The sequence below is a fragment of the Rhinopithecus bieti genome, unplaced genomic scaffold (genome assembly GCF_001698545.2).
Source record: "Rhinopithecus bieti isolate Rb0 unplaced genomic scaffold, ASM169854v2 scaffold_37314, whole genome shotgun sequence".
NCBI classification, from domain to species: Eukaryota; Metazoa; Chordata; class Mammalia; order Primates; family Cercopithecidae; genus Rhinopithecus; species Rhinopithecus bieti.
In genome coordinates this window covers 205,932-218,595 of record NW_016816196.1, presented here as the reverse complement: position 1 = coordinate 218,595, position 12,664 = coordinate 205,932, and the positions used below count along the sequence as shown (strand labels likewise).

The 12,664-nt window shown below is 40.1% G+C and overlaps 1 protein-coding gene across 1 annotated transcript in view; it reads left to right on the top strand.

Moving 5' to 3' along the window:
• Window positions 1-12,664, top strand: part of MYO3B (myosin IIIB) — a gene marked incomplete at its 5' end in the record, with an annotated part of 364,721 nt that overhangs the window by 245,078 nt on the left and 106,979 nt on the right. The gene's annotated exons all lie outside the window — the stretch shown is intronic.

Here is a 12,664-nt window from a genome sequence, read left to right as displayed (position 1 = left end):
CTACCTAAAAAAAATACAAAAAAACTAGCCGGGCGACGAGGCGGGTACCTGTAGTCCTAGCTACTCGGGAGGCTGAGGCAGGAGAATGGCGTAAGCCCGGGAGGCGGAGCTTGCAGTGAGCTGAGATCCGTCTGGGCAACAGAGCCAGACTCCGTCTCAAAAAAAAAAAAAAAAAAAAAAAGAGAGATTTAAGACTTTGGCCGTATCAGTACTATACTAACTGGAATGAGTCCCCTAGTAGCTCGTATCCAAACCATCCACCTTTGGCCACACAGATGAAGGGGCATTCTACCTGAAGGCCACCTGAAGAGCAGAACAGACTTCTGTTCACAGTCCCACCAGTGACTTATGATACCTTAGCAAAGCCTTCTTACCCATATTTTCTTCTCCCCAAAACTGTCCCCATAGGTAGTATTTTTACTGGAAGGGAGTGGTGAGTAACTTGTTTTTATGTTTGCAAGGGTAAAATAATAAATGTTTTAATGCTATTATTAAATGTGTAATTTTAAAATAAGCCTTTCAAGCTCTCTGGAACCCTCAGGTTTACATTCTGTATCTGTCTTGCGCGTGTCTTCCAGATACAATACCTTCCATTTCCTGTCAAACTCATGTTAAGCTTTCAAAATCTAGTTCATTCATTGCGTACTCTTCGTTGTTTGTTTTCCTTATTTTCTCATGAAAACTTAGTATGCTGTCCCCTCGTGTCACTTTATTCAGAGATTTATTCTAGCACTCACCGGTTTAAATCGCAATGAATTGTTTACATATCAGCCTTTCCCCTTCCCCCCAAGAGCTTCTCTGGGCTGTCTTCTCCTTAAAGAACTGCATAGTTGGCTCTTGAACAATGTTGATTTGAACTGTGCAGGTCTACTTATACACAGGTTTTTTTTTTTTTCCAACCAAATGCAGATAAAAAATACAGTATTGGTTGGATGCAAAACCACATAAATGGAGGGCCAACTTTTCATATATGTGGGTCCTTCAGGGCTGACTGTGTACATTTTGGTATACTCAGGGGTACTAGAAAGAATCCCTCATATATACTAACTGCATTCTATTCATCTTTATAAGACCCATAGAAGGGCTTTACTGTATTATTTCAAAGTGTGAATAACTTGAGCATCATTAAACGAAAGGCCCCCTATTTTAAAACTGTCCCCCTTACCTGGACACTAGATCATCTACAGGTTTTCAACATTCCCATCAATAGATTCATTCCATAAAATTTTCTTTCTAGATAGCTTTTTTTTTTTTTTTTTGAGACGAAGTCTAGCTCTGTCACCCAGGAGTGACAATGGCACGATCTCGGCTTACTGCAATCTCCGCCTCCTGGGTTCAAGCGATTTCAGCCTCCTGAGTAACTGGTATTACAGGTGCGCTTATAATACCTGCCCAGGTTATTTTTGTATTTTTAGTAGAGACGGGGTTTCACTGTGTTGGCCAGGCTGGTCTTGAACTCCTGACCTCATGATCCGCCCACTTCAGCCTCCCAAAGTGCTGGGATTACAAGCATGAGCCACTGCGCCTGACCTAGATAGCTTTTTATACCATGTAAATATCTCACCTGAGTGAATTAATGCATTAATTTGTCTATTAACAAATTACACCTGGATTAAGTGTCAAACGAATAGTAACCTGAAGGTTTGGAACAAAGACAAAAGGAGATTTGATGGGAATATGGAGGAGGTGTGTGTTGCATTGAAAAGTTCAAGGGTGAGACAATGAAGTAGGGGGAATTGGATATTGGGATAGGGAGGAGACAGCAGTAAAGCCATGTTGCACCTTCAGAAGTGGAAATAGAGAAGTGAAAAGGGATGTGGGGAATTTGAATACATCCTTTGCCTAAATTGTGATTTTGCCCACAACTATCCCTGATTGTTCTGAGACGGGAATAAGCCGTTCTACACCTCACCACATGGGTGCTGACAGACATGTGTATATGGCTTTTATCTTATTTTATCTTTAAATGGGTCAAGTCTTCTTGGGTAGATATTCGGTAGATGTCAGTAGTATAGGCTCTTGTACTTTTTTGAACCCACATCAGGCCATGTGGCAGCCATGTTATTTTCAAGCGAACTCCACCAAGAAAATATGGAAAGCGCTTTCTTCATCTGGCTCTAAGAGGAAATTCTTGTCGTTAAAAGAGACCTTCTGCCAATGTGGCAATAAAGTGCAGAAAACAGAGTAACTCCACTATTGACTGTGTTAGGAAAGAGAAGCCTTGTTAGCTCCTTGAAACAGTCTGGGATTCAGTATAGGTGTTTGCTGGACTGACATCCTGTTTGAGTTTTAAAGCTTAAGGAGAGAGGAAGGAGTTACTATTTTTTCCCTAGCTCTACAATTTGAGATCTCTGGATCACAAATCTTTAAAGCTGTAGTTTACGTTCTAAAAAAAAAAAGTCAGTGAAAACATTGGTTTGGCTTTCTTCAAGCAAATAGTGTAAAGGTGTTAATTATGCAGAAATTCCTTAAAATGTCAGACAACTGCCAACTAAAAGTCAATACAGGAATAGGGAAGGGGTTTCTTTGGGGCTTTGAATTTCCCACATGCACGATAAAATTGTATATTCAGAAAAGAGTGAATTTGTTACCTGTGCAATACCTTTCTTCAATAAAACAGATGGGAGGACAGTCTCGTCTCTTTTTTACTCTTGATTCCTTCCCTCCACAAAACTACAATCCCTTCTATATACAGCCATGCATCACATAATGGCATTTCAGTCAATGACAGACTACATATACAACTGTGGTCCCATAAGGTTACAATGGAACTGAAAAATTCCTATTGCCTAGTGATGTCCTAGCCTTCACAATGCATTACTCAGGTGTTTGTGGTGATGCTGATACAACCAGCCTACCACTTTGCCAGTTGTATAAAATATAGCAGATACGGTTATGTGCGGTACATAGTACTGAATAATGATAATAAACAACTATGTTACTGGTTTATGTATATGCTATAGTAGGCTTTTAAGTTATTACTTTAGCACGTACTCCTACTTATTTTTTTTGTAAGTTAACTGTAAAACTGCCTCAGGCAGGTTCTTTAGGAGGTGTTCTAGAAGAAACCATTGTGATTCTAGGAGATGGCAAATCCCTGTGTGTTACTGCCCCATAGACCTTACAGTGGGATAAGATGCGTGGAGGTAGAAGACAGTGATATTGATGATCCTGACCCTGTGTAGGCCTCGGCTGGTATGTGTGTTAGTGTCTTTGTTTTTAATTAAAAAATAAATAAAACATCTTAAAATTTAAAAGGTTTATAGAATTAAGATATAAAGAAAATATTTTGTACATCTTACAGTGTGTTTGTGTTGTAAGCTAAGTGTTATTTGAAAAGAGTCAAAAGTTTTAAAATTTTAAAGCTTGTGAAGTAAAAAAGTTATGGTAAGTGGTTAATTTATTATTGAAGAAAAAGAAATATTTTGTATAAATTTAGTGTAGCCTAAGTGTGCAGTATTTATAAAGTCTACATTAGTGTACAGTAATGTCCTAGGCCTTCCCATTCACACATCATTCATTCACTGACTCACCCAGAGCAACTTCCAGTCCTGCAAGTCTCGTTCATGTTATGTGCCCTATATAGGTGTACTGGTTTTTTTACATTTTATACCATATTTTTACTGTACCTTTTCTATGTTTAGATACACAGATAATTTCCATTGTGTTATAACTGCCTATAGTATTCCATACAGCAACATGCTATATGGGTTTTTAGCCTAGGAGAAATAGGCTATACCATATGGCCCAGGTATGTCAACCAAAACAAAAAAAAATACACAGAGAAATTTATCTATAAATATCCTGGGTTTACTTAGGAATAAAACTAAGGATTATAATCTGGCATAGCATAAAATGGCAAGGCACCAGTGCATTCAGTGAGGGAAGGGTAAGGGGAGCTTTTATTAGCAAAAAGAGATTTACATAAGCTGCTTAGAAATAGAGTTCATTGGTTCCAGAGGTTCAAAGCCAGAGTTGTCAGTTCATTGGTGGAGATACTGTTACTGGGCAAGTGTTTTTCTGAGAACATCTTCACTGAATTACTGCAGTCCTATAGAATGCCTAGTGATAAACCTTATCAAAGCAGGAGATGCATGAAGGATGCAAAAGGGTTTTTTGTGGGGTTTTTAGATAGTCCTCGGAAACAGTTCTTATCTCAGACAAGTAAGCATGAGTCTCCTCTTTTTCAGGCCTTCCCAGCCCTATCTTGTCTGGGTCTGACAAAAGTGATTTCATCCTGTGTCTGTAACTTTCACAGTGTGCAGAGGCTATACCATCTAGGTTTTTTAAGTGCACTCTATGCTGTTCACATAATGACAAAATTCCCTATGACTCTTTTCTTAGAATATATCCCTGTCATTAAGCAGCACAGCACGTGACTGTATATAAATTATCCATGTTGTTTTCATAAGACTTTAGCTCACGTCCAAGTGGGCTGGGAACTTTCCCATCCTGCTCTGCCCATTTATTGATATTAACCTGAAAGCTGTAGATAAATGCTAAGGGAGAGAGTAAAAACTGCAGAACGAAATTTAACATCACACATGATCTCCTTTTCTTGGCTTCCTACAGCTGTGTCATATTTTGTGGCTATCTTAAGTTACTTCAATTTATCACATCTAAAATAAATCCTTGTTTTAAATTTAGGAGAGATGGTTATGTAAAGATGAACTAAGTTTTTGTAGCATACAAAATACTATAGGTTTGTGTTTTTTTGAGATGGGGACTTGCTCTGTTGCCCAGGCTAGAGTACAGTGGTGTGATTGTGGCTCACTGCCGCCTCAACCTCCCGAGCTCAACTTGTTATATATAAGGTTTCGGTGCTGCAAAAGGAATAGCACTCAAATATAAAATTGCTTTTTAATTATCAGCAAGTCAAGGTAGTTCTGTACAGAAGGGTGCGCCCTTACAGATGGAACAATGGTGAGCACATACTTGGACAAGGGAGGGGAAGGGGTTCTTATCCCTGAGGCATGTGGCCCCTATGGCTGTGTCGTTCCCATATTGGCTAGGGTTAGACCCCCCAGGCTAAACTAATTCCAATTGGCTGATTTAAAGAGAATGACGGGGTGAATGCTTTGGCGGGAGTCAGGGCAGAGCAGGTAGCAGGTAATTGGAATGAGTTAGGGTGGAGCAGGTGATCAGAATGAATCAGGATGGAGGAGGTAATCAAAAAAGTTGCTTTACAAGGAAGTTTAGAAGGCAAAGAACTGAACATCCTGACATATTAATTCTTTGAAAAGAAATTTAGAACTCATATCTAACAAACTGATCCTACCACTTCAGCCTCCTGAATAGCTGGGACCACAGGTGTGTCACTACGCCCAGCTAATTTTTAAAACTTTTTGTAGCGATGGGGTCTCACTGTGTTGGCCAGGCTGGTCTCAAACTCCTGGGCTTAGGCAATCTTTCCACTTGGCCTCCCCAGATTCTGGGATTACAGGTGAAAGCCACTGCACTTAGCTACTATAGTATTTTTTATAGTATGTTTGTATACAACTATGTACTGAATTTAACTCCTTGCATGTTGTTAGCTACAGTGTTATAAACTGAAACTGGAACATGTTAATTACTGCAAGTATTGCACTAGCGTAGGTCTGTCTCAAGCTTGCTCCCAAACATTACTAGCACAACTCACTGATAGGACAAAGTGGAGTTTATTGCTCCCCACCACGTCTCAAAGTTTTGGCAATGTCTTGGAGAAGGGAAGTCAAGGCCAGAGTTTGTTGAGAAATCGTTTATTTTTAGGAAGGTCTTTCAAAGTGAGGGCCTTTGATTAGGATTGGGTAAGTATCACAGTGCAGCAGTCCAGTGCTGGTGGAAACAGCAAGGGGAGGACTTTGAAAGGAGAGATTATAGGAACCATAGGGAATGAACTGTCAGGTTGATCCTTTCCATGGAAGAGCTGATGAGTCTTTCAGGAAGTTTCTGTAATGAGCAATCTAACCATTTGCCTGGGCTTGGAGACTCCTGAAAAAAGAAAGTCATGCTAATGGAGACAGGAATTACACAAAGTCATTGTATTGTAGACAGTAAGATGTGGTTTCGGTTCTCAGTATCTAAGCTGAATGTGGGGTACATGGTTTCAGTTCTCAGGTCTACTGAGATAAAACTTAATCTTCAAACAGATGAACTGAAGCATCTGATTTTTTATTTACAGCTCCTTATATTTGTAGCTATTTGACACAAATAGCTTTTTACATTTCAGCATTGCTTTGCAATCATTTCTTAGTTTATTAGCCTATTTCTTGTGTTTGGAGAGAAAATTAAAATCGGAAAATTTCTCAAACAAATGCCCACCACCAACAACCAATGAAACCCTGCAACAAGTCCTATAAACCCAGAGGGTGCAGCAGAGGGAGACTGAATTCTGTTTGATTATTTAAAACAACAACCTGTCCTTTGGGGCAGTTAGTAAAAGATGACTACAGATGAAACCCTGGGTTCTGGGTACTTTCCAAGCAAGGAAAATCCTCTGAAGCAGGTGGAAAATTGCCATCTTTTAAAAGTTCCAGCTCTGTCTTCAGACCACTTGTGTCTTTTCCTTTAAGTTGGAAGCAGGGAAATTGTGTGAGATCTTTGTAATCTCCAATTCAGATTCTCTCTTAACACAGTTCCCGCATAGGATATAAATTCCATTAGATGTCTCTGACTTCCGTTTTCTCCTTCCAACACAGGACACATGTTGGTAGTTGCAGTTTTGAGAAGCACAGGAGGGTGTTCTGGGGCAATGAGCGATGCTTAGCTGGGAAGAAGCTGTCTAGGGGGTGAGGCACTGAGGATGCTTAACATTTGAAAGAAGTGTGAACACTGTATTTACATTTAAATTAAAATGGAAACTTTGTATAGGTTATGTTTCTGAAAGGTGTGTGTGGCGCATCTGCTGAGGTCTATTGTTTATTCATGCTGTAAATCCTTTGAAATGTGTTAAAATGCTTCCCACTCATTATAAAGCTCCTGCCACCCCTGGATTACGACTTTGATGTCACCAATCCTGCTTCAAAGGGTTCTTTCTGGGCTATTAATCACAGTTTAGCCTCTGAAGATATCGCCAGAGAAAACATTTGGACATCTTTGTGCTAGACTTGCTGAAACTTTGAAATCTTGAGCGTCTTGCATATGCACAAATTGCAGCACTTCCTTTCATTAACAACTTTTTATTTTGCTACAGAATCAAATGACACTGTAGGTAAAAATGCAAACAAATCTCTTCACACACTTGGTTTGGGGGAAGAGGAATTAGAGAAGTGGTGAAGGGTGGATCTTCAAAGGTAAAAAGTGGGAGGAATCTGAGTGGCCAAGAGTTGTCCTATCATTTTTTCTCACCTTTCATAGTTTTTTTTGACTAGCCAGTGATCACACAGAGATTTGGTGAGATTTCCTGGTCTTTTCTTTTCTTTGAGACAGAGTTTCGCTCTTATTGCCCAGGCTGGAGTGCAATGGGGCGATCTTGGTTCGCTGCAACCTCCGCCCCCTGAGTTCAAGGGATTCTCCTGCCTCAGCCTCCCAAGTAGCTGGGATTACAGGCATGTGCCGTCACACCCTGCTAATTTTGTATTTTTAGTAGAGACGGGTTTCTCCATGTTGGCCAGGCTAGTCTTGAACTCCTGACCTCAGGTGATTCGCTGGACTCGGCCTCCCAAAGTGCTGAGATTACTGGCATGAGCCACCACTCCCGGCCATTTTTCCTGGTCTTTTCTTGCTCTCTCCTTTGATACCTTTGTGAACAGTTCACAGCAAATAATAATAAAATACACCTAATGTGAAATGAATAGTTGCCCTGCTCTAGTCCTGTGTTGACAGTATTTTTGTGAGTTGTCTTGGTGAGTCCACATAATAACTCTTATGGGAGGAAAACAGGTGGTACTGTTTTCTTGTTATGGACTAGGAAACTGAGGCTTTGAGAAGTCAACTTGTTCAAGGTCACGCTCCTGACAAATGCAAAGCCCTGCAAAACTTCGCTGGACTCAAAGGCTGCTGTCTCCCACTCCCTGCCCCACTGACTCACTCGGGGTGGCCAGGTTTCTCCTTATGTGCGGAGGGATTGATGGGGTTCAGGGCTCACTATCCCAAAATATGGCTCCTTGACCTACTGAATAATTTAAGCTAAAGGAATTTGAGAAAATGGTAGGCGCAGGAATGTCACTCTTAGCCCCCACCCCCTTGTCCCTTGAAGCAGGTCATAAAATCTATGAGGGATTTTTCTGACCTTCCCCTAAAGCAGGCTGTGAGACTCTCGTGTAGGAGCTGCTCTTCCTATACTCACAGAAAAGAAGGATACTTATCTCTGCAGACACAAGGACACAGAGAAGAATCTGAACGAATAGGCCTTACTAAGTGTCATCATTTTCTTACCATTAGATGATACTTTTTCCTGTCATATTTCTTTACTGCTCTCCTTTTATTTCCTTATAAAGGCTCACGTGTCACCTAAAACTTACATTAAGTAAGTTTTATACTTTTCACTTAGCAATCTGTTCTTCGTTAAAAGGGCCTCAACCATGAACCTAGAATGGGTAGAGAAAAGATATTTTCCTCCTCTGAAGGATCAGTGTCTGTGTACTCAACCTTCACAATGGTGTGCTCTATTGTCTAACTTCTTTCTCGGGAAAACTTCCTTCAGCACCTTTTTTCTTCCATATTCATCTCTTTCAGTGATTAGCAGTGTCTCCGTTGGAGACTTTTTCTTATAGTAAAAAATATGTATAACATGAAATCTCTCTTTTTAAGTATATAATATAGTATCAAATATGTGCACATTTTTGTACAGCAGATCTCTAGAATTTTTTCATATTATGCGACTAAAACTCAATACCCGTTGAATAGCAGCTCCCACCTCCTCGTGCCCCCAGCCACTGACAACTACCATTCTACTCTCTGCTTTTGTGAGTTTGACTACTTTAGATACCTCATGTAAGTGGAATTGTGCAGTATTGTGTTCCTGTGACTGGCTTCTTTCACTTAGCCTAATGTTCTCCAGGTTCATCCATGTGGTAGCGTATGGCAGGATTTCCTTTTTTTCTTTTTTTAAGGCTGGGTATTCAATTGTATGTATATACCGAATGTTCTTTGTCCATTTACCTGTCGTTAGTTTGTTTACACTTCTTGGCCCTTGTAAATAATGGGGCAATGAACACAGAAGTGCAAATATCTCTTGGAGATCTTGTTTTCAATTCTTTTTTTACGTAAATACTCAGAAGAGGGATTGCTGTACCATATGGTAGATCTATTTTTAATTTTTTGAGTAACCTTTATGCTGCATTTTCCATAGCAGCTGCACCATTTTATGTTCCCACCAATAGTGCAGAGGGTTCTAATTTCTCTATATCCTCTTCAGCACTTGTTTCTGTTTCTTTGATGATGACCATCGTCATTGGAATGAGGTAATATTTCATCTCATTATAGTTTTGATTTTCATTTCCCTAATGTTTAGTGATACTGAGTATCTCTTCATATACCTGTTAGCCATTTGTATGCCTTCTTTGGAGATATGTGTAATCAAATTCGTATTTATTTATTTATTTATTTTTATTTGGCTTTTTACTATTGAGTTGTAGGAGTTCCTTATATATTTTGCATGTTAATCCTTTATTAGCTATATGGTTTGAAAATAATTTCTCCTATTCCATAGGTTATCCCTACAATCCATTGATTGTTTCCTTGGTTGAGCAGAAGTTTTAGTTTTGTGTAGTCTCATTGTCTATATTTGCTTTTATAGCTTATGTTTTGGTTTCATAGCAAAAAAAAATTGTTGCCAAGACTAATGTTATGAAACTTTTCTCCTATGTTTTCTTCTAGGAGTTTTATAGTTTCAGTTTTTTTGTTTGTTTGTTTGTTTTTTGAGATGGAGTCTCGCTCTGTCACCCAGGCTGGAGTGCAGTGGTGCGATCCCAGCTCACTGCAAGCTCCCCTTCCTGGGTTCATGCCATTCTCCTGCCTCAGCCTCCTGAGTAGCTGGGACCACAGGTGCCCACTACCACGCCCAGCTAATTTTTTGTATTTTTAGCAGAGACGGAGTTTCACCATGTTAACCATGATAGTCTTGATCTCCTGACCTTGTGATCCACCCGCCTTGTCCTCCCTAAGTGCTGGGATGGCAGGCGTGAACCACCACACCCGGCTATTGATTCAGGTCTTACATTTTAATCTTCAATCCATTTTGATTTGATTTTTGTGTATAGTGTAAGGTAACAGTTAAATTTTATTCTTTTGCATGTGGATATTCACTTTCCCTAACACCGTTTGTTAAAGAGATTATTTTACCCCATTGTATAGTCTTGGTGATTTTATCAAAGATCATTTGATCACGCATCTCTGTGTGTTTATTTCTAGGCACTCTATTTTATTTAATTGGTTTGTCTGTGTTTATTTCAGTACCATATGTTTTGATTACTGTCGCTTGGTAATATGTTTTGAATTCAGGAAATGTGAATCCTCTAGCTTTATTCTTTTTCTCCCTGTTGTTTTGGCTTTTCTGGGTCCTTTGTATTTCTATATGGATTTTAGGATATTTTTGCTATCTGCAACAGATGCCACTGGGACTTAATAAGCATTACACTGAATCTGTAGAATGCTTGGGGTAGTATGAACATTTTAACAATATTAAGTCTTCCAACCCATGAACAGTGATGTGCATCAGTTTATTTGTGCCTTCTTTCATTTCTTCCAGCAATGTTTTGTAGTTTTTGGTGTAAAAGTCTTTTGCCTCCTTGATTAAATTTATTCCTATTGTGTTTTGATGCTATTTTAAATGGAATTATTTCTTTAATTTCTTTTTTGAATAGTTCATTTTTAGTGTATAAAAATGCAACTGAATTAGCCAGGCTTGGTGGTGGGTGCCTGTAATCCCAGCTACTTGGGAGGCTGAGGTGTGAGAATCACTTGAACCTGGAAGGTGGAGGTTGCAGTGAGCTGAGATCACACCACTGCACTTCAGCCAGGGGGACAGAATGAGACTTTGTCTGAAAACAAAACAAAACAAAACAACCGATTTTTGGGTGTTGTTTTTTTGTTTGTTTGTTTTGTTTTGCTTTGTTTTTTTGTTGTTGTTGTTGTTGCTGTTGTTTTTTGAGACGGAATCTCGCTCTGTCCCAGGCTGGAGTGCAGTGGCATGATCTCGGCCCACGGCAATCTCCGCCACCTGGGTTCAAACGATTCTCCTGCTTCAGGCTCCTGAGTAGCTGGGATTACAGGCGTGTACCGCCAAGCCTGGCTAATTTTTGTATTTTTAGTAGAGACGAGGTTTCACCATATTGGCCAGGCTGGTCTCGAGCTCCTGACCCAGTGATCCAAAGTGCTGGGATTACAGGCGTGAGCCACCACATCTGGCCTGGGCATTGGTTTTGTATAAGCATTATTGCTAAAGTTAGTTCTAACATTTATTAGCTCTAACACTTCTTTTAATGTGGAATCTTTAGGGTTTTCTACGTATAAGATCATGAACAGAGATTAATTTTACTTCTTCCTTTCTGATGTGGATGCCTTTTATTTCTTTTCCTTACCTAATCGCCCCAGCTAAGACTTCCAGTACTATAATATATTGAATAGAAGTGGTGAGTGTGTGAATCCTTGTCTTGTTTTGATGGTGTGGAAAAGCTTTCAATTTTCACTGTTTGATGTTATGTCAACAGAAAGAGGTCCCAATCCAGATCCCAAGAGAGGGTTCCTGGATCTTGCACCAGAAAGAATTCGGTATGAGTTCGTACAGTAAAGTGAAAGGAAGTTGATTAGGAAATAAAGGAATAAAATAATGGCTGCTCCATAGGCAGAGCAGCCCCGTGGGCTGCTGGTTGCCCATTTTTATGGTTATTTCTTGATTATATGCTCAATAAGGGGTAGATTTGTCATGAGTTTTCTGGAAAAAGGGTGGGCAATTCCTGGAACTGAGGGGTCCTCCCCCTTTTAGACCATGTAGGGTAACTTCCTGATGTTGCCATGCATTTGTTGTCATGGAGATGATAGGAGTGTCTTTTAGCATGCTAATACATTATAATTAGCATATAATGAACAACGAGGATGACCAGAGGTCACTTTTATTGCCATCTTGGTTTTAGTGAGATTTGGCCAGCTTTTTCTTTTTTTAACTGCAACCTGTTTTATCAGCAAGGTCTTTATGATCTGTATTTTGTGCCAACCTCCTACCTCATCCTGTGACTAAGAATGCCTGACCTCCTGGGAATGCAGCCCAGTAGGTCTCAGCCCTATTTTACCCAGCCCCTATTCAAGATGGAGTTGCTCTGGTTCAAATGCCACTGACATTTCACTGTGGGATTTTCATAAATGGCCATTATTATGTTGAGGTAATTTCCTTTTATTTCTAATTTGTTCAGTGAATTTAATACTTTTCTTTCTTTTTGCTTATAAAACTAATATAAGGCCGGGCGCGGTGGCCCAAGCCTGTAATCCCAGCATTTTGGGAGGCTGAGGCGGGCGGATCACGAGGTCAGGAGATCGAGACCATCCTGGCTAACATGGTGAAACCCCGTCTCTACTAAAAAAATACAAAAAACTAGCCAGGCGAGGTGGCGGGCGCCTGTAGTCCCAGCTACTCCCGGAGGCTGAGGCAGGAGAATGGCGTAAGCCCAGGAGACGGAGCTTGCAGTGAGCTGAGATCTGGCCACTGCACTCCAGCCTGGGTGACAGAGCGAGACTCCGTCTCAAAAAA